Genomic DNA, 22,969 nt, shown 5'->3' on the forward strand with positions numbered 1-22,969 from the left:
ACTCTTGGGTCTTCTACAACATTAGAAAGGAGAGGAGATGAAAGAGGAGAGACGAGATATTCAGAACTTGAATAAGTTGTGCGGACTTCTATTTTATTAGTTTTGAATGTCCTTTCTTTTTTGCTATTTCAGTCCAATCTCTGGGATGAAATATTGTGAAAATATCACAATTTTCAGGTATTGAACAAGATATCCGTAATTATTCAAAGATGGGCCTATAAACTCTGCTACTGAATAGAAACAAACTATACACTTTTCTTTATCCCACAAAGGATGAACTTACGCAATCCTACAAGAATTGATGTTAGACATTTGAGAGTAAAGACAAAAAGTTTGTTTTCTCTTCATTTATGACAATAGCTGTAACAAATTCTTTTTCTTTTCAGAGACTATTCCTAATAATTATTCTTTCATTCTAATTATTTTGCCACACAAAATACTCATAACTAAACACTGCAAAAATGAAGAGCATTACAGGGAAAAATCAAGCAGTCCTGGGGGTCTGTTAAGATCTTGTGGATGCCAATCTCAAGCAAAGGCAGGACCCCTCTGAAGCATGGTGCCAAGCTGGAGCTCACACCTTTCATCAGTGGTGACAAGTGGCCAGGACTCCCTCCCTGCGGCACACAGCTCTGGGTGGGGCACCAGGGACCAGCACCCCATTCACCTCTAAGGGGTCTCCCAAAAGGAGGGTGCCTCAAGTTCACCATTGGGGACCAATCCCACAGTTTCCCAAGGCAAGTCTGGACTCTATTCCCTGCATGCAGTTCACATTGCCCGCTGCCCCAAACATCTCCATTTCCCCCACTCTGTACAAGAGCTGTAAGACAAGTCTAAACACAGCTGTCAAGTTCTAAAATCAGCATCAAAGCTCAGTAAAAGCAAGAGGGAAAAACAATATGCTTTGTTAAACAACAGTGCCTCAGATCTCAAAGGGTTACACAATGAAAGTAATACCCGCTTTGAGTTCCGTATGTGGCAAGCGTTACCTAACATCCTCAGTCAGAACCCCACTGTTTATGAGGTGATGAGAAAAGAATACAGCTCCCTCTTGTCAGTAGGACATCTCCACTGCCCTGCAGGAAATTTTCTTGCTGTATTTCAGATGTATTGAATCTTCTAGACATCAGAAAAGCAAAACATGCACTGTGCGCTCTGGAGCCATCACCTCTCTTCAGTTCATAGGTTTGGCAAGGTCAGAGCAAACACTCTTTTACATCATAAGCCACTCTTTTACATCATAAGTCCTACCTTTAGGCTGTTTTACTCCTCCCCAGGAACCCAAAAGGATTAAAACAGGTTTAACAAACCAGAAATTGAAATATTTATGTTTGGAAACACTGGGATTTCTAAACATTTCTCATTTCTTCTCTTTCCCACTGATACCGATTCCCAGTCTTTGAGCCATGTGAAGTGGCTTAAAAGTTACTTCTCAGGGAAAAAAAAAGTTTGTCTGCTAAATCACCCCACACACATAATTAAGGCTTTCTATTGCACTACAGGCATTACAACTACCACTGTGTATGTCTATATATAAAATATATTTATGTATTTATGTATTACATACTCATTTTGTCCCATACAAGTCAGCTTTCTTTTTTTTTTTCTAGTTTTATAGACCTGCATTTTTATGCCTAGTATGAATCCTTATGATGGTCTAATATAATCATCTGCTTAATCTAAGCTACTGAATTCACCAGTTTGTCAACACTCTGATCTCAGTATATTCCTTTAAACTCCAGTAAAGATACCTGAACAGATTTTATTGACAAAATCCATTTCTTCTCTTAGCTGAGCAGGGAGAGAAGCTTAGAGCTGACATCAGAGAAACCCAGTGCCTGCTTTTCAGGAATCTGAGGTGAGATTGGTCCTCTCCACAGCCTCCCCAATGTTTTTCTGGGAAAGATCCTGAGGTACTGTGCAGGCCCAGAGGCAACAGGTTCAGCAAGAAAAAATAAGTATGTTGAATGGCACAAGAGTTTTTAAACACCCAAATGAACAGGTGAGTTGCACAACTTTTGGCCCTAAAGGGTCTCTTAGAGGGCAAATCAACCTCAACATTTGCCTGTGCAGTGGGATGGATGCAGGCATGGGAAGAGTGAGAAATATTTTAGGGTCCAGGTGGGAAGAATGTTAGGATTTTAGCTGGTCTGCAAACAAAACTGGAGGAATGAGGGGAAAAGAGGCACTTTTCTCTTGGTACAAAATAGCTACTGTATGGTGTCACATTTCAAAGTCTACCTTAAAGGAGCATCCCAGGCCATCAGCAAAATAAATATGTGATTTGTGTATTCCAGAAATACATACACTTTCACCAAAATTATTCTTTCCATTCATTCCATTTCCAGTTTCTTCACCAGAGAGGGGTTGTGAAACTATGGGTTCCCTGGGAATATTTCCCCATCATATCACAAAGCACCTTATCTCTGCAAAGCGCCTCGAGGTCTGCAGAGCAAAGAAGAAAACCCACACACACCACCCTCACCTCCTCCTCCCAGTGCTTGGGCAGGTTTCTAGCTCTCAGCCTGGCTTTTGCTGTTATGCCCAGTTTGAGCCTAAGGAAATTCCAATGCACTCCTCTTCCTGAGGCTCCCGTTTATTTAAACAGGTGGGGACCAGGATCTCTGTGCTTCCCAAAGTGCTGCTGCAGCTGACCCAGCAGCTACAGGTATCAATTAAGAATGTGCAATGGGACAAGAGAAACACAGCAGCCCTTTCTAGAGCTAAAGTGCTGGCAAAGCCAAAAGCATTGCTCAGATACTCTGTAACTTTCTTAACTCAGAAAACCATTAGCTGGCATTGTTGCATAAACTCAACAACAATCTTTCCTTTCAGGCTGTCCCACCATCCTATTATCTGTCATTAATTTTCCATATGTTCCCCTCACCACTGCTCTTAGGCTGGGCTCGGTTTACAGGGTTGGATCAGATTTCTTTACAAGCCAGGACATTTGCTGGCTTGCTTACTAGCTTGAGGCCAGTTATGTTTGAGTGAGGCCCAAGCAAAACAAGTGAGATTTGGTGACGTTCCAGTGAGTAGGCACCAAATCTACATGATCCAAGGTTGTTGGTTTTTTTTAAAGTTTTAAATTTTGAAAGGAGAAGTTTTTCCATTATTTCAGGGTGCTTTTTTAAAATTTTGTTTTTTAGGAGTTTTTCTAACAGCTTCTGGCTGCTACTTGCTCAAATGTTGCAGCATCCCTCTTCTTATAATAAAGCAGAGCTTTATGTTCTGTTTTCTTTGCACTAGCCATAAGGCAAAAGTTTCTCATTTATCTATACTTTCAATCACAGATGACCAAATGCATAAGTATATTTGGAAAAGAGTAGATGATGAGAAAAAGATGAATAAACCATTTTCTTTTCTACAGGATAATGAAATCTAGTGTTTGCAACTGTTTCTTTCAAAAACTCCACTGATCTTTTTTTCTGTCCAGCAACTGAATCTGAGACTTCTGGGGCCAATTAAGTCTTCCTAAAAATGCAGTCTGGATGCAGAAAAACTGTTTTCTCTGACATTGTTTCTCACTATTTTTTAAAAAGTAGAAAACATCTATACAAATAAACTCATTGCTCTCTTTCAATTCTTTCACATGAATTAGAGAGTTCATGTGAAACCCTCTAATTCAAATCTGATTTCTAGAAACATTCCTTAAGCTGTCACAAAGTCAATAAAAAACAATTAAAAGTGAAATGTCCTTCTATCCAAGCCTTAAAAATAAATTAAATTGTACCCGTATAATCACTGACACCCTAACTATATCCTGGATTATTTCATTCCTTTTTCCTCCCTTCTTCTAGATTTATTATTCTCAGTACATCTGAAATGTATTTTAAATGCCTTAGGACAAGGACTATTGTAAACTGCCAAGAATACTTGGGGGCCCTATGGAAGTGCTGAAGTAGAATTCCAAAAGTAATTTCACACTGAAGGACCTCCAGATCTTTGAAAAACCTAAATTTTCTATTCCTCACTGCATAGGCACAGAAATTTACAGTAGCAGAACCAGAGCACAGTCCAAATGTGAGACAAAACAAAAATGCCAGTATTATATGCTGTGTTTCAGGCTGAGTCAAACACAGGGTATCGTGCTAGTAAGCAGCAGTTTGAAAGTATGCTGAAGGCAAAGGGGTTCTTTCAAAACTAGATGTCTTGTCTGTCCCTAGCTGGTGCAAAGACATTCCCCATGGGTTTGCTCCATAAATTCCAGCACGGTGTTATAGATGTTGTAACAGATGTTATATGAATGCTGCACATAAATGTCACAATATCCATACTGTTATTTTTAGCAGCACTTATCAAGGTAAGCAAGCACAGACCCTGTAAGGCTAAGCATTTACATAAATACAGATAAATATTTTGTTCTGGACTCAAGCAATGTTTAGGCCCTACATCAGTGAAAACCTCAGCTCCTGACTTCCAGGAGTGTGCTTGCATGCTGGGATCCAGAGGTTTGAGAAGAAGAGAATATAGACATCCCAAACAGAAGACTGAGCAGGAGCTGCTCAAGTGAGCCATTAGGAAATGCAGAAGGTATTAGAATTAGCTTAAGCCTCTCTGGAATTTGGTCACCTATCTCAAATGCAGGGATTACCATCCTCCTCCACTGCTATCCAGACCTCCTCCACCAAAACAGTAAAGAAGTGGGTGCTGTTGCTGCCAGACTTGCTTTCGGCAATCAAGTTACAACCCGAGCACTCTGTCAGACTGCAGAAGAGCTGGGCTCACCTCCCTCCAGGCATCTGAACACTTTTTCCCCACTTGTGCTGAAAACTATCAGGCTCTAGGTTATCCTGTTCCAGAGAGTTCCTCCTTTTCCTTCTCTTTTGGCATGCTTAGGAAATGAACCCAACCAAAACTGAACATCATATCAAACTTTTTTTTTTTCCTTCACATTTAATATTCTTAGAGGGACACTTTATTAACTATCTGAGGTTATTTACAAAATAACAGCAAATACTTCCTGAAATATTAATATCCAAATTTGCATGTGTTTCCCCACAAAGCAAATTAGGGTTTGACAAAGGAAAGGTTAAATAAATAATCCAACATGGAGATGAGAGAGTAACTACCACAGTCAGCCCTCTCTCTCTCCTCTTCAGGGACTGAAGTGCTCTGCACAGCCCAGTAGCTTGTTTCACCATACCATGGAGACATCCCTTTTCTTATGTTTGCTTTATGACTTTTACATGTAAAAATGTGTACACACGTGCCACATGGGGAAGAAGGGAAACAGACTGGAAGAAAAGAGCCTCAGTGATGAAATGAAACAGATCATATGGGAAAAGGCAAGCTTGCAAGTCATTGGCAAAAGCGCAGTTTTTTGGTTATTATGCCATGTAATAGGTTGGACAGAGAGAATAAAGGGGGAGAGAAGAGTACATATACTGATCTCCCTGACATCCCTGCAGAGATCAGAACTACTGTGAAACTACCAAAAAACACCATCGCCCATTAATTGTGGAGCTGAACGAGAAAAGAGAAAATTAGAGGGGATAGCTGGGAAAGAACAGTCACAGAAGGCAAGAAGGGCAAGAATTCAAGGAGCTGGTAGGGTGAACAGAGAGAGCAAGTGATAGGTAAAGAAAGATGAGGTTGCAGAATAGACCTGTGATTGGATCAGGAAAATCCCAGTGGGGGATTAACTACACACTAGGGGTTTCTGTGCTTAGGTACAAAAAGCTTTACAAGCCAGATTTTTGGCAAAACTTCATGAGCCCCACACTGGAATAATTAAAATAAAAGCTGTTCACTGAAGTTATTTTTGGTGGGCATGTTTGGATCAGAGAGTGGAGTTGTTGAGCACAGTATAATACATGCCAAAAGCCCTATTATGTGCCTGCCACTGAACCCTGCCATACTTGGAAATGTGTTCAAAAACTGTGGTAGAGAGTCTTTACTGGCTTCACACTTGAAGGACAAACCAGTGCTACACATTTAGTTGGAGGTCGCGGCACGGGGCTCGGGACATTTCTGCTGGAGGTGGGGGCCCTCTCGGGCTGACTCTGAGCAGGGAGACATTTGCTCTGTAGCAGGCCTTGGAGAGGGCAATGGAGTAATCCTAAATAGCCTAAAGGAGCTATTCCTACTCAAAATTCACGTATATATATATATGTGTATGTATGTATGTGTGTATGTATATATATTCTAGAGTGACAGGGGCATAGAAATCAACAAAATATATATACCATGTGTTTTTATACCACGTGGTGACCTCCTAGGTGATGAAATGGGGTGCTCATGCCAAACACCCCTTCACAGCTGAAACAGGCTGGCAAACCAGATGGCAAAGCATTAAGACCCCTTAGAAAAATACCACTACATTCAGGTATAACATTTCTGTTTTCTTGCAGTGGAGTTCCTCAAAGGACCCTGCAGAGAGGCTGGGTGCTCTTCTGAGTGTTCCTTCACCATAGGCTTTTTTCCTTGAAAAACCACACAGTACTAAAGTCCCTGTAACTGGAGACCAACAGGAAACAAAATAATTCCTGAGAAAACAGCCGTGAACCAGAAATTTCAGAGTTCGCAGAAGGCACCTTTGGATTAAGGATGTACCTGGCCCAGAACCTAACCATTGCTTGTGTGGAAAAGTTGCAGACTTTTAAGCAAATTCAAACTTCTTTAAACCCAAACACCAGGTATAGGGCTTGAGGTGGTTAAAGCAACCTGAAACATTGCAACAACTGCCATTATCAATCTACCAGAGAGCACAGCCTCCTAAGAACACAAAAACAGGGCACATACCCAATTTCCTAGTGGAACCATACCCACAGTACAGTACTTCTTCTCCTCTGCAGCAGACCCACGCTGGAAACTTTTTTCTCAAGCATGTCTCCTTCCTTCAGCTCCTTCAGCTCTTCCTTCACTAGAGCAAACTACCTTCCTTTTCTGTGAAGGTTTTTTTCGTCAGCACTGGACAAATGCAGGTTGATGCTACTTGCTTTATGCAAATACAGCTTCCAGACAATAACTTTCCAAATCAGTTTTTTTACTGAAAGAGAAAAAGAAACAATCTGAGAAGGTTATTAAAAAAGAAAGAGTTACATCTATTCATCTGCTCAGAGGGATGGGGTATGGTAGTTGTTATAATTTACGAAATTCTTATTTAAGTGACTTAGAGTCTCTTAGCATTTAACTCAGCCATGAATGTGTTAACTAGCATGTGTGAGGCCTGAGTTCTTGAGAACTGTTGTATTTCTGTCATCTGAAAGCTAAACACTGCATTAAGAAAGTTCAAATGGTGGCTTCATCCTCAGAATGACAGCAGAAAGAAAAATATTTGCACTTTTCCCCCTCTAAGCAGAGGATTGGAAGGGAGAAGTTCTCTCAAGACACTCCTTTATTCTCTTGACAGCAAGATCTGTGCTGCTGAGACTGCCTCCAGTCACATGTTACTAATACACCAGCTTCTCCTGTCTGGAGTCTAAGCTGAAAATATTGTTTTTCCCAGAAATTGCAATGTTCATTGGCTTTATTTTCTGAACACCAGACTCCCTTTGCTCCACACCCCAGAAGAATCTCAGGTTACCTCTGTGCAAAGCTCAGAAGCTATACAGCAAACTTGTCAAAGCTGGGATTTGTCTGAAGTTTGCAAAGCAGAGCCAAAATCTTCCTCCAGCTGCACCATATAGCTCTGATACGCCCTCCGTTGTCATGGAGGTTATTTTGTAGATCAGAAAAAACAATCATCTCAACAACCTCCACTGATCTTTTTTTCTGTCCAGCAACTGAATCTGAGACTTCTGGGGCCAATTATGTCTTCCTAAAAATGCAGTCTGGATTCAGAAAAACTGTTTTCTCTGACACTTTATTTTTTAAAAAGTAGAAAACATCTATACAAATAAACTCATTGCTCTCTTTCAAACCTTACCTTGAAATACTCCTTTTCTGCAACACCCACCTGAAATCTTAACTGCTGGCTGTGCTGATCCATAGTGCTCTGTTGATAGTCCTGCCTCTTGTCTGTGTTCATCTCCTGGCTCCTTTTGCATGTTCAGACTGTGAGGTCTTTAGCACAGACACTGCTTTTACCTTTTTTCTCAGTTTGGACAGGAACTAGCACCATCAGCCTAGGTGTTAAGCTGATGAAAGGGATCAACAGGGAAGACAGTTTTCCTTTGTTTATGAATGGCTGGTCTCTTCATGACATGTTGAAGTTCACTGTGCACAGATAGGAAGAATATTATTTGTACAATAGGCATTAAACATCAATCTGAATTTTAATCTCCAATGTTCAAAATTAGAAATTACTGTTAATCCTTTGACCTCTTGCTAAAATTTGGGACACCTTAAGAACAATCTTTTAAAATGCTTTTGACATAAAATTCATAAATACCACTTCCAAATAGATCTTTTCCGTTTCTCTCTTTTTAGCCTCTCCTGTCTGGAAAGAAGTATTGGTTTTGAAAGATTCAGGGGCCCCAGGCTCTGGGCCAGATTCTGTTCTCCTTGGCAGGTCTTGTAAACCCACAGCAAGTCCACTGACCAAAGCTGAGCCCCAGGAGGAGAGAACAGCATTTAACTCTTCTGTTGGCCCCACGCTTTGCTATATTCTCACTTTTCCCCACAACCTCTTCAAAACACAGCCCCAGAACTCCTGGCAGTGTCTGCTGTCCCGAGCACTGTGAACAGCAGGTGCTTCCACAGCTCCCTCGCACTTCCAAGGGGCTGCCAGCAGGAACAGGACAGCAGCTCCAGCACTGGGGCTGTCTGATTTGGCAAAGTTGCCAGAGATAGACTCCCTGCTGCCTTACTTATTGTCATGGTGCAGGAATATGAGTTACTGTGGTAAAGCCTTCCACTGAGTGGGAGACTCACAAGCTGGGTCTTAATAGGTTTTCATTTCTTGCTAGCAGGGCCTGGGTGCAGTTTACACAGTCTGGCTGATGGGCTCCCACATTGAAACCAGCCAGCCAGTTTGCACAAGTCTCTCCTTCTAAAATATGTGTAATTTACTTGAGCTGATAGAGAGGATAAGAATCAACTGTTTCCCAGTTAATAAAAAACATACAATGAGAGCAGAACTCTGCCAGCATATCTTGTTTACCCAAAAATGTTTGGCATTAAATGTGAAATCGGAAATGAACTCATTATCTGATTATTTTCATTTTGAAGAATTAACTGCTTTGGGGGAAAGGCTTGTCTTAAACAGTCCCCTTGTATGGATGACTAATTGCAAATACATATCTCTGAAGAACACAGCAAATGCTCGTGACTCCCAGGGCAGGACGCAGCACTATCAATTTGGCCAAGAACATTAGGAGTATCCTCTCACGTGGCTTATTTCAAAACAGAAGGAAATACATTTAAGCTAGCAGCATCATGCCCAAGCAGGTGAGAAGGGTTTCAAAAGAGGCCATGCTCTGGAATTCTTATCCAGGAAATACAGATAAGAAGTGCTTAACAATTACTTGTAGTGGATTTGCCCTTTCCCTGACAAAAATAAAATTTTGTAGCAGTATGTATAGCTATAACTTCTGAGAGATAATTTTTTGTTGAAAACAAGTACTCTCAGTAATACAAATGAACATATCTCAGTAAAAATTGAGAAAATGGTATCAAATACCCATTCAGGGCTAACACTATTTTGGGGAAACTTCCCATTCTAGGACAAAACTCAGGTCACTATGGATTAAGAGAGAACCGAGTTCAAGGCAGTGCATTGGGCTACGTCCTCTTGTTTGTCTCCTGCTGTTTCTTTGATTCATTCTCATTTGTTTGATCTCAGCATTCAGTGTTTTCTGGTTAGCAGTCTCTGTAGCTGGTTCAACAGCTGCTGCTCCTTCTAGAGTTGCTGAGTGCCTCCTCTGTACTCAAAATCTGTACTTTCTTTTCTCACTGAGGACTGGAGTGAACTTTAGAAGGGGTACTGTGGAGCCCTCCACTGTGTGTCAGCACAGTGCCATTTAAACAAGCATGTGTTCCCCACTGAACATTTGGCTCTTCTTTTCTTATTCCAACTGAAATATTCCCATCCTCACATGCCCTGTGATCCTACCTGCAATAACAACATGTGAATATCTTAAACTTCCCATTCTTAGCCACATCTGATTTTTTTTTTTTTCCCTGCTAGCCCAAAAATCCAGAGGCAAAACTAAAACTAGAGAAAAGCAGCAAAAGTTCCAAGATGATTCTGGGCTTCCCAGCAAGCCATCACATTCCTTTACAGGCCTCATGCAGCCCATGGACGTTGTGTAGTGCTGGCAGGGACAGCCCTGGTGCCTTCCCTTCGACTCAGCCAGTACAGAAAGCAGGTATCCAACAATCACCCAGTGGAATCACTGTCACTGCACACTTGGTTCCTATCATTCAGGTCAGATCTCTTTACAGAGCAGATCCAGTTAAGAATGAGAAGTTACCCTGTCTGGGCTGCCAAAATGCTACAAGTCCCATTTGTGATGCTTCCTTAGCCTATAGTCTTCATTAGTTGAAGTGGAAAGGGAGAAACCGACTCTCCAGAGCACACCTTTAAACTTCTCAAGGAATTTTATAGGACAGATCCCATCAACTGCAATACTCACTCTCTGCAGTCACATGACACAGGAAAATGAACAAATGTAGGTAGAATTCTAGAGGAGAAATAATGCACATTGCACATATGGACTATAAAACAACATTGTGGAAAATAAATTAACTCTGGAAACACTGCATTCCCACCAGTAAAGACACACATTCACAGCCTAATGCTGCTATGACAACTTTGATGTGCTCTTGTTCCTTTTTCACAGAGCAGTGCACACTCCAGTGCCTGCCTCCTTCTCTCCAGCTGGTCTAAGGCAGCAAAGGGTCACCAGTACTGTTATCTTTCAGTTCCTGGAGGCTCCCTGCTCTGGCAAAATGCCACACTTCCTGAGCAACTCTGTCTTGCCCTAGAAGCTGAAGAAATATTCCCTAGCTGAACTGTTAAACTTTCATTTCCTATCTGATGTTGTATCAGCATGAGCAGCACTTTAAAGTCTATTTTGGTGTTTGCTGTTTTTTTCTTTTAACCTCTGAAAGATCCTACTTTGGATTGGAAGCTAGAAATGATCATGAACTTGATGAGTTCTTTGGTATAGCAAATGTAAGTTTTTCAAACAAAGACTTTGAGATTTTCTTTCCATTAATCTGTAGAAGGTAATTAACAGGGAAGTGTAAACAATTAGCAAATGTGAACACAGCAGAAAAGGCTGCTTGACTCTCTTTTATTCCAAATGAAATGGAAAAGAGGAGGAGTAATAACTGTCTTAGAGGAATTTGTCACATGTTGCTTGCACTTATCTTTCACATCTCGTTCTTTCACAGCCTATTAGATGCTGGAAGAAAAGCTGCCTTCTTCAGCTTCCTGCAGTAATTCAGACCAAACCATGTCACCCACAGCTACATTTTTATCTCCTTGAACACTGAAGTTTTCACTGGTTTGGATGTTTGGGAGGTTTTTTAATTGTTCTTAGTATGACTTCTAAAACTCTTTCTAAAAAGTTGAAAGTCATATCTGCTCTCCACATTACCAGAAAACCTACAATGGTACTGGTTTCTTTCACTCTTGATGTTGCTGTTACTGACACCTTTCATCACCTCTAATAGTCTAAGAGCTTATCTCATTAAAGAAATGCAATCAAAATATAATGACAATCACGTCATCTCCATCACCACTGCTGGCTGAAAAAAGCATCCTGTTGATCAATACTCATGCACAGAAGAGCAAATGTACCCAAAAAATTTCCTGGACACAACGCCACCTGGAGTGTTTTCCTAGAATTTTTGAATTTTAAATTGTTTCTCTCAAAATAATTTGCTTTAACCCAATTTTGTACTGAGACTGCTCCAGTGAGGTGGCCCTGTCACCCGCTGCCTTCAGCCACGGAGAGCCTGCAGCTGAGGACGCAGCGTGGCTTTGGTCGGCGTGGACCGCAGGCCCCGGGTGACTGCAGTGCTCAGCAGAGCAGCTGATTTATTTCTGACACACCGCACTGTGTCACGTAGGCACACGCAGCGTGAGACCATTTCCTTCCCCTGCCTCGGCCCGGAGCTGAATGGGTGGGGATGTAAACAGCAGGTGGGAGGAGGCTGTGTCCCCCTGGGGACTCTCTGCTTGACTGGTCCTGCAGCAGCTGCCCCCAGACACACACAGCCAGCCATGGGCAACTGGGGACTCACTCACTGGTGGTTTTAGCTGTAATAAAAAAACTTAGTTTGAAATGTTGAATGACTCGAAAACAAACTGGTCTGTCTACAGTAGGTGTATATTTTCATCTGTAAGTTTTGTATGGCTCTGCAGGGATTTTGGCTTGTTCTAAGTGATAATGCCAATGTATTCTGTTTCATACAAGCTGGAATCACTGAGATAAGTTACCTTCCTGTGCCCCTTCATTGCTTTCTGAATCACAGTGTTCCTCTCTGAAAGCAGTTTCCCTCTTACCAAAAAGCTGGGTCATCAGAAATACAGACACCTATATAGCAAAACAAAACAAAAAATCCATTGAAGACAGTAGGAATCCAACTTTTAGCATAGAAGAGCTTTGACTTTGGTGCTGAGGGCTGCATCCCAATCTCATTTTTATAGTTTTCTCCCTTCTTTTACAGGTCACAAGAGGCATGGTGCACACACATCCCCAGGTGGATGCCTGGCAGTAGCAACTGGCACTGCTGGCATCACAGTGCAAATAACAGAGCAGATCTAGCAGGTCAATAAGTTGCACATCTGCTGCTGTTCCTGTCTGTCTTCACGAAGTCATGAAGAGAAGGGATAGGAGTTGTCAGTCCTCTCTGTTAGAGCCTGATCTCTTTGTTGCCTCACAGTGCTGTTTTTCATGAAGCTTTGTTCTCAAATATTTGATTTTGCTTTGCTGATAAAAATATGGTCAATGGAATTGTCTGCTACCACCTGGCATAGTCAGTGGACAGATTCTAAATATCCTAGAGTGGTTTTGTTTGTCAAATTTTTGAGCTAGGGAGAATTGTATGAATCAGCTTTTCCATCAGTATAATTTGCCACATCTTCTGGAATCGCTCAGTGAGTGTGGGTACATGGGTTGATTTCCACACTGCCGCTATTGTTTTTCAGGTTTTCTCTGATTCTGTACTTGTAATTGAATGCCACATGCCTAGAGAACAGGGAGAAGACATTGAACCAAAGATCAGGCACACAAGCCATCTCTCACAAGATTTTTCAGGTTTTTTCTGCTGATTTTTTCCCTGTCAAGCTGCATGCTTGAGTGTGTAATCGATTTTTTTTGCACATAGGGTATTCTCTGTCCTTAGTTAGCCAGGCCCTTAGGGAGTCAGTTTTATTCAAAATACAAAGCAGACACTACTATGACAGCCAAATATATTGTCTCAGAGAAGTAGCAAATAAATGGATCCCATTTGTCTTCAGGTTAATTTGGAAGATGAGGATATGTAGCAGAAAACACATCAAGTCCTATTGCAGGCTCTTGGGAAAGTTATGTTATATTAACCCAATTCCATCTGCAGCTCTGGAACTTGAGAGCAGCAGTAGAAATGGCCAAGTAGCTTCCAGCTGAGTAAGCACACATTTTATATAGCAGCTTGTTTTAATAAAGCATTGTTCTCTCCTATATTGAGGGTCCTAGGGCTGTAAGCAGCACAAAATCAAAAAAGCCTGTGGAAAGTTTAAGACTCAAGAAGAATAATTATATAACTGTCAGAATTTACCAACAATGTTTGCAAGGACACTTAAAATGGAAATCCTCCTGTCTCATGCTGAAGCATCACAAATGAAGCAAGACACCAAACAACTTTTTAGTCTTACTAGGACATCTGCTTATGCTACCTCCTAGCCTATCTCTGAGGACATCATTAAATAGTGAATGAGTTAATGTTTCGTCTGCTGCTGAGGTGCAAGGTTAAGGATATATGTAAAAGATTTAAGTAGTATTAAGAGAAAAGACCATACACATAGTTTCTTTTGTATTTCCACAAGAAACATAAATGAAAAGTTAAAAAATAACTTCAAAAATCTTCTGGAAATATGCACATGCAAGGAAGATTGAAACCATATGAGATGTGGGCATTGCTATAGGTCAAGGACCCTTCTGAACATACGTAATGGCTATTCTCATTAGCCTTGATGAGATGAAGTGCACCAGAGAAGTTCACAAAAGCGAGTCCTCTCAGTGGCATTTGTGTTGCACAGACGACATCTGTCATAAACAATTCAGTTTTGTGAAAGGCTTGTTTTATGAACCTTTAGTATTAGACCAAATGACAACAGGTTCCAGCCTAGGTGGCGGTGGTGACTCAGACACATTTACAACATGGGCCTAGTCTGTACATCGCATGTTCATTTGTCCATTCTCCATGTCCTTGTGCTACAGGACATAAGAGGTTGATACCCTCAGCTCCTTCCAGTCCCATCCAGTCTGAGTTTAGAGCTGCAGTAGAGCAGTCTGGTTGGTTTCTTGTTTCCGAGATACACCATATTCTCTTTCGATCTGTACTTTTTTAAATAGCAAAAGGTTTTCCCCATGCTTTGCATGGATTTCTGTACATTGGTAATTCTTAACATTTTTAAGCCTATCTGCCACTTTTTCTCCCCCGAGTGAACTCCTGAAATGACAGCACAACTATTCTGCAGAGAAGCCACAAGGAGCTGCAGGACCCTGAGTGCAGGAGGCCCTCCCACCCCAGCGCCGTCACTGGCAAAGCGCTGCGGGGCGCACGGTCTCGTAATGACTGTTCTCTCTCCGCTGCCTCAAAGCACTCGGGCTCCCAGGGCAGGCATGAAAGAGAATCACTAGCATTTTTCTGCAGGGTAAATGCAATGCTAGAAATGCGTGAACAGTACCTTATAGCCACCCTAGCCCAGTCTGGGGCCTCCCATCAGATTTTATGAACAGAAGAGGGTTGGGTCTGGCTGATAATTTGGGAAAAAGATGAGAGGGGAACCCCCAGCACAGCAGGAACTGATGTTAGTGAAACAATAGCTGGAACTCTGACTCATTGCTGAAGCAATGTCCAAACATGAGCATCAGAGGACATGCTGTACTGCAGAAAGAGCCAGCTTCTGTATAAGCTGCACACCAGGAGACCTAAAAAAGTCTTAATTTTGAAAAAGTTAAAAATCCCTCTATACATTTTTCAAGAGTGAGATCATTATTCCCCAGGTGGTTTTAGATTTGGTAAATACATTTTGCCAGGCTCCAGTAATTTTAACTGGATTTTAGCCTGTTCTTTGCTTTTCTGTTTTCTACAATGGTAGAACGTCGCACCCTAAACAGTACTAACAAGTCTCTGTATTCACTTACCATAGAGTAAATGAATGCTTTAAAACATTTCCTGACTTAAGCTATATGATCATGCAGAAGGTTTGAAAAGTCTGCTGAGTTCAAGAGCTTTTAGATTTGTTAAAATCCCATAAAGAAATACTCTGTTTGGGGCAGGTAGACAGTCTAAATATGTGTGTAGTATGATCATGAAGCCAGGGGAAAACAGAAAAAACTGAGCTCACCTGCTTGCGTAAGAACGATCTTTTTGTTTCTTAATCCAGCTCTTGCCCTCACCTGAATGAAATCATACTTGGAGAAAACTTGTCCTTTAGGTCAGACATGCAATCACAAGAATGACTTTTCTCTTTGCCGTAGGTTTTGCATTTCAGGAGTTGATGAAATAATTCCTGCATAAGGTAAACAGGACTCAGTTCAGCTGAATAGAACAGATTTACCCAAGACTTCAAGAGAATATGAAGAAATGCAAAGCAGTTTAGGCAACAAGCGCCGTTTCAGAGGAAGATACTCACTGCAGACTCTTAAGAATGAAAACACCAGCTGAGTCAAGCTATTTCAAAGCCAGACTATTTTATATATGACCAGCTTAATAAATGGAAAAATGTGTAAATCTGCTCCTTCTAGAGCATTATAAAATGGCATTACATAGGAGATTGATTTCCAGAGCTCCCAGGAGTATACACTCTTTTCCTGATGCACATGTCTAAGCACCATTAACACAGTTACCAGGGGGACAATATACATGTCAGTATAAAGTACATGATCAGAACCTTCTGAATTACAACTCCCTAATTAGTGTCCCTGTGTCAATTATCCCATTCAGGATGTCAAATATTTCATGAGGATTAAATTTCAAAATACACAGTCTCTCTGATATATAAAATCCCAAAAGGCTGCTCAAACATATATCAGTGTTATTATATCACATAGAGCAGGTGAAAGATTAAACAGTCTGCCACATAGATCTACGGTTTTAAAGCTACCATGTTTTTGATACCATTTAATTTGGCTCTGTAATTTCATCCATATACCTTTACTTGTGGGCATACACACTGTGCCAAACAGGAGAAAGAAAAGAGATTCAGGTTTTCAGTCAATATTTTCTTTCCCAAAATAGTGCCAGCATTGTAATTCAATACCCAAATTGAACCTCTCTGACCCTCAATCCTAAAAGAAAGGGCAGGGAGAGGAGAGGAAGAAGAAAGGGGCTCTACAATGCCAACATCTGAGAAATATTTGCTTCATTGTGTTCTCTTTGCTGCCAGGAGTGTGTGTAGCTGGGACGTCAGCATATCCAGTTAGAAGCATTTAGGCTTTCAGATTAAATCAAACTTCCTCTAAGAAATTTGGTAACACATTAATATTCAAGTTTTAAAACAAACTTGGCCTCCATCTATTAAAGGAAGCGGATCTCTAGGTGAGCAATATAACACTGAGCTGATTCTGCAGGGCAGAGGAACACACCTAAATTAAAATCTCTCTGCAGTCTCCAAACTGAAAAGTGTTTCCAGAATAAAGATGAACTGGCAAATTAAGACCTAAAATATTTTACACCAAGGACAGTTCTAATGCCTCAAAAATTGAAATTTGTAAAAGTTGAATGTTGGGTTTAACTTGTTAACCTTTCCCTGTCACTTTTCCACAGATGTCTCGATCAAAAAAGTGGTTACATAAAAACGCTCTAATGAGCAAATTTACTGACTGAAACCAGAACAAAGAATCCTAATTGACTATTCAAGCAAATGCACAGAAAGCAACTTTTGAGGTTATAATTGTAAATATTGTGTCAGAAACTAAGCCCTCACAATGACACTCATCTATTTGAGATAGAAGCAAGCCTAATCTGCTCATTGTCATTAGAGAACACAATAGACTACTCTTGGACAAGCAACAACCCAAATATTAGTTCCAGAAATAATTAAGGAAATCATTTAAAATATCAAAGGAAAGAATCATGTTTGCCTACAAAGAGGCAAAATGTATCAAATAAGTTGTCTATTACTAAGAAATATCCAGTTCCAGTCAAGGGTTTCTTGTACTCCATTTGTGCTGTAATAGCATACTGAGATATGCTAAGATAAGAGCTTACAAAGAGCCAAATGTTGTGAAAATTCAATGTTCTAAACTGTAGCATCTTTTAAGATCTCAAGCCAGATTTCAGAATAAGATAAATTAAAAAAAAAAAAAAAGTAAATTAAACCAGAATGCCCCAAAATACCTAGAAGATTTTTACACATCCATGAGCTACATTTTACCAAGCAATTTCAAGAATATTTCAAAGTCCTGAAGTAAAGCTCCTGCCCTCAACGCTCTCTGTAAGCAGGAAGTCCCTTTATCCCACCCCTGTGGGAGCTGTGAACCACTGAAGACAAGGACTCTTATTAGACACACGCAGAGCAAGAAGTGCAGCGTGGCTCCTCCCTGTGCTCTCACCTCAAAGCAGACCCTGAACACAATTCCAATGTAAATAATACCAACAACCTTTGACAACAAAGTATTTTCCCATTAAAGCAGATCCCTTTTCCAAATCACAGTTTTTGTACATTTACTATTTCTTACTGACTCTATTAATAAAGGCAGACCTCATTTTCATCCAGTATTGCAGCGGTGCCTAATTTCCCCAGTTCATCAGTGCACACTACGCTTTAATAAGCCAGGGTCAACTGAATTTCCTCCTCTTAGTGCTCTCTCCCCACAACTTCTTCACGTGTTTCAGCTTTACTTTGAAGTGACTTCCTTGCCTGGCATGCTAAAATCCAGAAACAGAGTGCCTATCATTATGACTGCAGTTCATGCCCTGACTAGTCACAGAGAAGGAGAATTAGACTATAATCTCCTAAACAATGTAGAATCTGTAAATCAAAACCAACCAGCTCCTTTTGACATGTAGATCAATGAACCCATGTGGGGGTATAAAAATCCAAGAAACTCTTCTAAGGTAAAGTCAGCCTCAGCGTGTGAATTTGTTCAGCTCGGATTTTTTCTCTCCTCTGCCCCTTTATGCCCTCAAAAGAATTGTTCAGAAAACAGTTTTTATTGCGTCCTGAAACCACAGCTTCTGCTAGATCAGAGGACAAAACAGGCACACACAAGTTTAGAATACAAGCAGTACAGAGATTCAAAACAACTTACCTTCAGCGCTACCCCACCTAGTCTTGATGGTAAGGATGTTTGCATTTCTTTGCTCTAAATATAAAAAACAAACAACAGTGGCTGTTCTAATCAAAGGAGTATTAACATGTTGCCAAGAAAATTTACAATGCATTAAAACATTTATACAAACCCTAGAGTTATTTCACTGAAGAAACACAAATACCATATCCATGTACAAAAAATATTTGGACTGAGTCAGAGGAATGGACTTGATCCTGATAGAGTAACATACAGTTTTTTGGCACGGAATAATAATTTCCACAACACAGTGCATGATGGGTTTCTACTTGCAGAAGTGAAGCCCTATCAGGCAGATAGATATGTCATCATGGACAGAACTTAACTGGGATAGCCCAAGTCCCACTGACACTTTACAATGTAGGTTATTAAAACCTCACAGGCATACAGGGAGCTCACTTCCAGTAGCACAAGGGAGCCTAAATATAATCTTCCAAATAAGTGTCCATAAAGATCACTTTTTCCCTCGTCCATCCTAATGAAAGATGTTGAATCAATGGCTTATGGAAAAGAGATTTAAAGTAAAAATTTTTCTCTGTAGTCCTCTTTGCTTTCTCAGCTTTGATGTCAGCCAAGTCCTTCAGAGTTTCTGGGTTTTTCCCTAATGGCTGCAATGCTCTGGGAAGGGAGAAGGTGACAGAGGCCGATCTGCTGACCACATACACCCAAAATGTGCTTCCTAAGTCTTTCTCTTGGTGACATTTCCAAAATGGAAAATTAACAACTACCATAAACAAAAAAAATCTGTAATCCTAACTCCTCTTTCCACTCAATTTTTCATGCCAATGTGGACCAGTGTGGAAAGACAGGGCCTCCAGAGTATCAGCTTTAGTAGATGGGGGCACAGAGGATGGTGTGAAACAGTTGGAAGGCCAGGTTTAAACATGTAACCTGAAACACTGGAAACTAGAACTCACAGCGGGTCTTAGCAACGAAATCAACAATATAGGCAGCACATGACATGTGATCACCAAAGCAGTAGCAAGGTTGCTTAAATATAGCCTCTGTAGGTATTAGAATATTTCTGAGAAGTACACATCAAGTGTGAGACAGATGCTACTAATAAGTAGAGCTTTAGACATTTATTTTTGTATTTAAATATCCAGTTATATTTATCTGAAAGACTTAACCATACCATTCTTGACAGAGAGGTATGCAAGTTACTTACTGCTGTCTAGACAAAAAAGATTTAAAACTGGAAAAGATAAAACCTTTGTAAAGGAATGGAAAAGTGCTTTTAGAATCCCTGAGAAGGGCAGTATCTCTGCACTTGAGTCCCCAGAGCTCTGGTTTTAAGAGCTTTCTCCGTTGGAGAATTTAGTATATTCACTATTTCATAAACAGTTTCCTAATGCTTGTTCTTGAACCTAAATTGTTTGAGTTTAGGGGCAGAGGTTAGTAAGTTATGAAAACTCTAGAAAGCTGGGAAAATCAATCAGTCTTACAGGCAGGAGTGTTGTCTGATGATCATCTGACACTTTTGAAGTTGTGGCCACGGTGTGGTGAACCACTTCAAACTAGGATGTAAGATATGAATCATCTACAGTGAGTAAGCTGTCCCACTTCCAAATTTCCTGAAAAAAAAAATCCAGACTACCTGGACACTCATGCTAAGTGTTTGGACAGCTTTAAATGATCCTGTGATCTCAGTGAAGAAAATGTTCTTGAAATGAGTTACATGTTTCACCTCTATTTATAGCATAACCATAAACCAGACCTGCTAAACAGAGGTTTCCCAATCTCTGCTACAGATATTTAGAAACGTGTGGTACATAAAGCTGGAATTAAGTAGCATAAATAACAAAAGAGTTACCACAGACTTCAAGGAGCAAAAAGGTATGAAGAATTTCAAAAACTTCCTTAAATATTCAGAAACCAGTATTTTTTTTGGACAGTGCAAACATTTCTCCACCACTACACCCTGTAAGCATTTAAACACCAGTCTAAACAAATAGACTGAGAAGTGTTCAAGCAACTCCTCAGAACATCAAGTCCCTATCAAGAGAGAAAACTCTGGATAGACACAGGAATGAAATTGATAGAGTTCCTTTCTTGATCACCCCATCTGCATTGCACAGCAGGAATTACCAGGGAGAAAGGCCAGGTGATGGAAAGTCAGCGTGCTGGCTTAACACAACTCACGTCTCCCATTCTGCAGGGAGCAGTGTTGGAGTTCAGGTCATGGACACAGCAGTGCCCAGAACACAGTGCTCTCTGTGGGTCTCCTCCAGCCACGAGCTAGAGGGCTGCAGTCCAAACAGCAGGAGTACATATAAAGGTGGCGTGATTCAGCCACCTCTCTTTTCCAAAAACTTTCCATGGGCAGTTGAGTAAGAACTAACTTTGCTGAATACTCACCCTTATTCCCTGAGTAGGTCAAATCACTTCAGAAGCTACAATTTATGTTATTGTACTCACACTAACTTCAAATAGTGATCTTAAAATACTTCCTGGTATAAGTCAATATAAGTTAACAAAATTCACACAGCATGAATACTAAGCAATAACTTCACAAAATTGAGGGTTTGTACACAAGTACTGCTCTCATTGACTGGGAATTTTTCCTGTGATTCACTAAATCTCTTCAAGGAACTACATGCAATTTGCCATAAGCAAAGGTGCAAAAGTTATTCCTGTCTGGATACAAAATTACAGAAGTTGAGCTGGGAAGTACTTTAAAAGGTCATTTTGCTTTTCCTCAAGGCAGAATCAGTCTTTGTGTCACTTGTTACAAATGTACATTCTCAACGATTGTGACTTCATCACCTCTCCAGGCTTGGCTATGTGCATGTTTACGAAGGTTTTCCTAATAACTATTCTGACTCTCCCTGGTGTAATTTAGCTTGTTCTTTCTTATTATGTCTGCCATGAACAAAAAGAACATATTACCCCTTTCCTCTTTAAAACAGTGTGGTCCTTTTACATCTTAATTATTGCCCTGACCCTTCCATCTTCTTTTTTGAGTGCTTCATAACTACAATTTTTCAAGTTCTCCTTGGCTACAGTGCTCCATAGTCCTTACCAGTATAAATTCCTAGAAGATTAGTTCTGCAGGCTGCATTCTGGTTTTCATATACATACTAGCTGGTCACTTAGCTTTTTAATAATTCATCAACTCATGTTTAATTTGATTCACATTCCCAGATCTTTTCCAGAGAACTGCTGTCTATTGTATTACCCCATCCCGTATCTGTGCAGATTATTTCTGCCTAACACGTTGCATTTGTCCCTATTGAACTTAATCCTATTTTTTTCAGATGATGTCTCCAATTTGTCAAAATCATTTGGGATTCTAATTCTGCTTTCCACATGTTCAGAACCACCCCCATCTCCTGTGATATGCAAATTTACTGCATAGAATATTATTCCTTTATTCAGATAAACTGCATAGAATATTATTCCTTTATTCAGATAATTCATGAGAATATTTAACAATATTTAATTGAGAACAATCCCCTGTAGAAACTCCTCAGTTATTTCAATTAAGCAATATAATCAGGTCACTATTATCTAGTTTCTCTTTTAATCTAGCTTTCCATTTACTCACAAGACTTAATTTCCTTAGCTTTTCGGTGAGAGAATCATTTAAAGAGTCTCGAAATTTAAGTAACATAGGAGCTGGAGTCTTAGTCTTTCCTGTGGACCTGTTACCTCATCAGAGCAGGAAGCTAGTTTACTTTGTCATAATTTAACAAGTTATTAGATATTCCCCGTCCATGCTGTGTTGTATTTTCTTAGGAATGTTTAGAACATTTTGTATATTTTCAGAGGGATTTTGGTGATTTTCTCAGTATGAACTGACAATCAAATATTGGCATGGAATATCATGCAAAATAATTTCATGCAAAAACCAAAAGCACTTTTGAATTCCTTGTCAGCAAAACACATTCTTCAAACATTAACTATTATTGGGGCAGCATAAGAGGTCTTGAGCAGACATAGACCCATGCATCTCATATGAATGATGTATCTCATTGATCAGCATAGCAGAAACATCCCCGTGTGCTGATTTATGTCTCAATGCCTCAATGTGGGATAAAAGCCCCCACAAAGTATCTGGATACCATGTGCTAGTGAATCAGTTATGCTCATTCGGAGCACACTCAAAGCACTTATGTCATATTGTTGACTCTTCAGCCACCTGCTCTTGACAAGGAGGTCTGGCACACAGTCCTTGGAGCATACTTGATTTGCTCCAGTCATGCCCTGTTCTGACTATAAAATAAATTGTCATCATTTTCATATTAATATCTTTTGAATAGCCAGCCCTATCTGTACATATGCATAAATGAGATGGAAAAGGTGCAGAAGACACATGGCTTCTTTGGAGGAATAAGTTTTGTGCATCAGTCAGATGGTATAGGCTATCTAAATACACATCTGTCAAATGAAAATTGAGTTAAAAATGAAGTGGCACAACATCCCAGACCAGATTTACTACTAAAATAGATGATGTACTTTTTATCCAATGACAAGTCATGTGGAAGACCAAGAGGCATTCAGATGTAAGAATCTGATAGAATTACCCTTGAAAATAAAGATGCTGAATTATTAAACTTTATGCAAAATAA

The 22,969-nt window shown here is 40.3% G+C and overlaps 1 long non-coding RNA gene across 4 annotated transcripts in view; it reads right to left on the minus strand.

Annotated features, from left to right (window-relative positions):
* Positions 1 to 22,969, minus strand: part of LOC134547150 (uncharacterized) — a 281,043-nt gene that overhangs the window by 13,871 nt on the left and 244,203 nt on the right. For all 4 annotated transcript variants that reach the window (XR_010079395.1, XR_010079394.1, XR_010079397.1 and 1 more), the window contains 5 exons: positions 18,360 to 18,413; positions 15,504 to 15,616; positions 12,335 to 12,431; positions 7,901 to 8,160; positions 6,745 to 6,991 (listed from right to left, as the gene is read on the minus strand). This is a non-coding gene — a long non-coding RNA (uncharacterized LOC134547150). The remainder of the gene's footprint in view (positions 1 to 6,744; positions 6,992 to 7,900; positions 8,161 to 12,334; positions 12,432 to 15,503; positions 15,617 to 18,359; positions 18,414 to 22,969) is intronic.

The sequence above is a fragment of the Prinia subflava genome, chromosome 2 (assembly GCF_021018805.1).
Source record: "Prinia subflava isolate CZ2003 ecotype Zambia chromosome 2, Cam_Psub_1.2, whole genome shotgun sequence".
NCBI lineage: Eukaryota > Metazoa > Chordata > Aves > Passeriformes > Cisticolidae > Prinia > Prinia subflava.